This window comes from Spermophilus citellus, assembly GCF_964194105.1.
Source record: "Spermophilus citellus genome assembly, chromosome: 12".
NCBI classification, from domain to species: Eukaryota; Metazoa; Chordata; class Mammalia; order Rodentia; family Sciuridae; genus Spermophilus; species Spermophilus citellus.
Genome location: NC_138198.1, coordinates 28,843,075 through 28,849,074, shown reverse-complemented (window position 1 = coordinate 28,849,074; position 6,000 = coordinate 28,843,075).

Genomic DNA, 6,000 nt, shown 5'->3' with positions numbered 1-6,000 from the left:
ATGGTATTGGTCTAGCCATATTTCAAGAATGAAGTAGATGGCACTGTGGGGTTATGATTCATTCAGAAGCCATTAAGTAGTGAGACATCTCCTCTCAATGAAAGCTGTGGAGAACTCAAGCAGGCAAGGCTTCCCAAATAGTGGCCAAAATGTCACATGAAGCCAGGCACATCTGGGTCTAAAATGTTAGGTCCATGTATGTTTTGGCTTTCAACTATGAATGACAAAGCTGAACAGAAAAAGTTGTGTGATATCCTGGCTGAGATTCTCAGTGCTGTGGAGAAAGCCACCCTGGGCCTAGCTCTTAGTTTCACATGTATGTGATGACTTTTCCAAAAACACAGCACTGCCACTGGCTTTTCTAGAATGGCTATGGCCAAATTTGGTGCCCAGAATGTGGCAGCAGAGCACAACTTTCTAGCTTGTGTGACTCAGGAGGGACCAATGGCTCAACATGGAAGAAGAGGACACTCTCCTTTCATGGCTAGCATTTTCTGAGAAAGCTTAAAGGGGACCTTTCCTGGGTCTAAGCCTTAGGACAAAATGGTTAATTGCAGCATGTAGCAAGCCCCATCCCTGCTGGAACATGCTCCAGTTCACCAGCCTGCTGTTCAGTACACTACTAAATCATCTCACAGGCTCCCTTCATGGTATGACTTACAGGCTTCTGACCTCCTGAAGACTCTCACTCATTCAGCAGAAATTTCAAAATGAAGGCAGGACATGAACTTATGCCTTTGTCACATGCAAAGTGTGAAAACTACAAGTCCCAGAATATACCAGATGTTAGCTGCTGTCTGCCTGCTGATGGTCAGGCAGTCTCTTAGTGGGCAAAGGCTGCTTTACCAGGGCTGCATTGGCCCCATCTTGAGCAGGACTCACCTTTTGCATTTGTGATATACTGGGACTGAACCCAGAGCTCTTCCACATAGTCCCTAATTCTCCAGCTGAAGGGGACACTGTTGCAAGCACCCTTGGGAAGGCTCATATGGTTCTGCACCACGATGGAGGACATCTCACTCTTGGATCTGCAGTGAGGTGAGGTGAAGGTACTGTGGGCCAGGGGTGGCTCTATAGTACTGTGCTTGCCTAGCTTGTGGAAGGCCCTGGGTTACATCCCATGAACCATATAAAAACAAGACAAGGTGCTGAGGCTGAGCAAACAGCTGCTGTCTGCCTTTCTGGCCAGGGCTTCTGCTATACAAGAATTGGAGGGCTACCTCATAACCCTTGTTTACAGACAGAACAAAAGCAGACCACCTGTGCAGGGCCTAGGAGGGGCCCAAAGCCTCAGACAGAACCAGGTCACCAGTGCCTGTGCCTGCCCCTCTACTGCACCTTATTGGCCTACATTCCAGAACTGAAGTCCCTGAAATCTGAACAGGAAACTTGGGGAGGCCTCCCACAAACAGGAAACAGAATAGGAGAACACAAACATGATTAAGGACATATTCTCTCCAAAGGGAAGTGTCCCCATGCACACAGAGTCTAACCCAGCTTTCTTAACTATCACAGGTGCCCTGAGAGAGGAGAGAGGAGATAGGACAAAGACCTGCCAGGATGTCACAACCTCTAAGCTATAGATGAGCTGGCGAAATGTTCCTTGGAAAAGCAGCACCTTCATTCTCAAGCACAGGAGAGCGACTGAGGGTGCTGTGTGGATTTTCATTCACCTTATGTTATTCATCACAAGTGGAATGTTAAGCAACTTAGTGTTACTAAAAAGATACATCCACAGGTCCCAGGCCCAGGCTGGTGAGTCTGGTCTGATCAGAGTCCCTTGCCATCTCTTTTGATGAGAGAGATCATGCTCACCAGCAGAAGGGTGACTGCACCTTGGACCTGCTTCCAAAGGGTGTGCCTGTAGCAGGGTCAGGACAGGGGACAGGGAACAGGGTACAATGGCTCAGCACCACAGTCAGTGCTGTGATCTCGACACCTCTTTCCTCTGTGTCAACAAGCTTTCTAGCCTACAAACCAGGGCTGGAAATTGAAGTTTTCATCACTTTTAAGTGTAAGAGACTCACAAATGCAATTGTCTTAAGATTAGAAATAGGACTGAATGGAACTTAATTCTACATCTAGGAACAGTAACTAGTGCCTTGAAAAGGTGAAGAAATATTTGTTACTTTTTTATATAATGTTTTTTTAGAACAAGCCAACTAGGTTCTATAAATAAATCAAATAAGGACCAAATTCACTAAAACAATTAAATAGATACTTTAAGTTAAAAAAGCAGTTGTATATAAAATATAATAAATATGAAGAAACCAAAATAAATTTGATACAGATGAAGTTAAATAAGGAAACATGTTTATCTAGAATTCCGCTTTACTTATTGGTATTTCTGTAACTACTGCTGAGTAGTTTAGACTGACGGTGGTTAACTAGTTGAATAAACTACATCTCATGTTCAGGTTAAAATGATATAATTTTTACATAATAAAAAATTTTGCAATTTATTGTGGTAAAAGACAATAAGTATTTGTGCTGGGGACAAAAGTGAAGCCCTTTGTAGGATTTTTTTTTTTTCTGATTATGTAGTACATAGGATTCTAGAGAGAATTTAAAAACATCTACTGAGAAGACAATCCATTAGTCAAGGAAATCACTTGACTTAAGACCCCAAACTATAACATGCATAGAGGACAGGTTTAGTGGTGAAAGAGGTTCTGGGATGGAACATCTGAGTGCCTAGGAAGTGCTCGAGAGTAATGCAGTCACCTTAGAGGGCGTCCAAGAGACCAAATTTGAAACAACTTGAGAATCAAAAAGAAAAAAAAAAAGGAAGGCAACTGGTTACATAACATGATTAACCAGAGAACTCCTGGTGTAAAGGATTCCAAAGAGGCTGGGTATCTAACCCCAAGGGTATGTGACATTAAATCTGAGACACACAGTGCTGGTGAAGTGTCAAAACTTCCCGTGACAATGCAGCAGGCTTCCAAGGCCCTGCCAGCCCCAGAAATGGGCATTGAGGGTACTGTGCAGACAAGTCCAGGTGTTCATGGGTGTGGCTGGTGACCACGGGGAAGAAACTGGTCCCGAGTGCTGTGTACACCAAGGGGCAGTGAAAAGGGAGGCTGGCAAACCCAGCAAGGACAGAGCAACAGTGGCAAAGGGGCGATGGGAACATGGCTTGGACATGTGCTAGGAAATGGAGACCATCCAGGGAGACAAAATCCTGTACAGTTTTTGGGCTCACAAACTTCCTTCAGAAGGTGAAAAATAGGAAAGAAGTCAATGAGCACTGCAGAGAGAACTTGAAACAGAAAAGCTCCAGTGGTGAGGAAGCCAGCACCCATGGGCTGGCCTTCCAGGACTCTGCCATCGCCCACATTCCCCCTGTGGGCCACGTGGGGCACCAGGCCTGGAGCCAGGGAGTCACAAGGTCAGTACTGGAGGGACAGTGGAGGACCTCAGTGGCCTAAGATTACCCTGCCAACAGGTGGTTTTAGACCCTCAGACCCTCCATCTGAGACCCTGAGGAATCCTCCTGTCCCCATAGCACAGGCTCTTCAAAGATTATCTCGAGTCTGAATAAAAGGGTCTGTAGAAAAAAGACTTATGAACAATAAATGTCACTTCTGGGTCCTATTTTTGTATTTGCTATTACTTCAAGCAGTAGTCCTAGGAAGATAATTTCTGTAACTTCCTACATATCACCATCTCAATTTTAATAACCTTGAATGGCAACCCTGGCTGCAGTTTATGACATGCTGGCAAACATTATATGAGAACAATTTTTTTTAATTTTGCAATTATGAAAAATATTAAGCACACAAAAGCAGAGAAAGGAAGCCAACAATCCCCCATAACCACCATTCAAGTGACCAAAATTCCACCATGACCAACATCCAGGTAGCCAATAAATACCCCAAGACTACCACCCACATAGTCAGCAACCACACATGACCATCATCCAGGTCTGTTTGGGGTTTTTGGAACAAAAACATAGCTCTGCCCTCCTCAGAGGTGGAGAAAGAAACACCTAGTATGCTCCTTCCCCTGGGATAGTATAACAGGTCCCTGCACTGCCCGCTTCTCAATACCTGAAGGTGCAGGCCTCCTGGAGTGCATCCTGGTTCACAGCCTCTTGCCCCACCCACTACTTCAGACTGCAAAGTTGATTCTCTTCTTGCTTCTTTAGAAGGACAGAGAGGTGCATCTTGGATACCTGCAAGAACGAGGCTGTGAAAAGTCAGAAGGGAAATTATTTGGTTCACATGTGGGCACCAAGTTGGAGGTTCTGCTGTGCTGCTTGACCAATTCCCCTGCAGAGGGAAACCACACGTCCTCTGGCCAGGCCAACTCTAGAGCAGAATTCAAGAGATGTCCTGAGATTCCTGCTATGCCAGCTGCATATGCCAAGCCACAGGAACCTAGAAGGGCAGCTCACCACACTCAGTCACCTAATCCCTACTGCTTAGGAAGGGCCTGCTGGGGTAGGATGAGAAGCAGGGGTGTGAATGCTACCACAGCACACACTGTCCCCATTCAAGAGGCTGAGGAGGATGGTGACTCTCCTCATGTTGCACGGGCAGCTCTCCTGGTCCTTGAGCATCCCCACGGCACTCAGCAGTCTGGTGGTGTCCAGGACCCGTGCCTGCCAAGGGAAACAGCATATTTTCTGTTGCTGCCATGTCCAGGTTGGGTAAAAGCTATGCTACCCACATGTGTAGATGGCCTGGTGTCCATGGTGAAGTTGATCTACTGACCTCCCCTAGCTGCTCACTGTGTGCTGCCTAATACCCCTGAGAACCACTGGCAAGGTAATGGCTGACATCAGGGATTTGGTCAGTGGTTGAGGGACAGGGAAGAGCTAACTAGGAGTCTTTATAAAGAAAGGAATGCCAGATATTGTCCTGGTAAATCCCTCACACTTCCAGCATAAAGAGAAGGCAAGGCTTAGCCTGACCCTGGCACAGCCACCTGAGCTCCTCCAGCTCAGCCGCCTGTAGCTAATGGGGGAGCAGAGAACTCAAATCACCACCCCTCAGGTCCACGGCCTCCCACTCTATCTCCTCCCGACCTTCCTCTTTCATTTCCATTTCTGTCACCTCCCTGACTTTCTTGTCTCTGCCTCCATTGCCTCTTCCTGGTTGCCTTTGGCTTCAAGCAAAGGGAACACAATCAACTCACCACTTGGAGAAGGAAAAGGATGAGGTGGCACCAAGTCTGTGCCTAGGCTGAGCCTCACCAGGGTTTCCTCTCCAAAGCTTTAGTAGCAGCCCAGTTAAGGGGACATCTGTCATCCAGATCAGCATGAAATCCACTGGTCAGGTGCCCCACAGCCTGGGCTGAGGGATGGCACATGACGCACAGCACACCAGCTGATATACTCGGGTCTGCTCCTCGGCCTTCCCATGGCCCTGGGGATCTTGACTGTGAGCCAGAAAGTTCAGGGCCACATCCTGAGTTCCTGCTGAGAGCAGGTGCTGAGACTCAAAGTTTACTCAAATGTGGCAGCCCTGACTCCAGCCCCACAGGAGGCTGTCTAACTCGGCACCTTCCACCTGCCTCTCTGACCCCACTGCAGCAGATTGCCACCTTGAAATTCAGATTTTTGACTGCATCCTGGCATGAGCTGGCTGATGCTTTCTTCTTGTCAGTCATACTCCAGGACTTCCAGAGTCCTTCCCCAGCAGGGTTCAAGGGGTCCTGAAGGTTGAGTGGCATTGGCGCAAGGAGTGAGACAAGGAGTCATTCCGTTGGAGCAAAATCCACAGAGAGAGCTCTAATACAGCTTTCTCTGGGTCACCTTTTATTACATTTTTTTTTCTTATCATTATGGATTCAGAATCATTAATAGAATATGTCATTGATTTTCTCAAAATGTGACATTCCCTTTGCAATCAATATGGGTATAGAAAAATGCGCCATCAATTTACATTTTCCCAGGATGTGATATTTCCTTAACAATAAATGTGGGCACAAAATCATTAATAAAATGAATCACTAATTTGCATTTTTCATATTTTCTCGAGATGTAGTATTTTC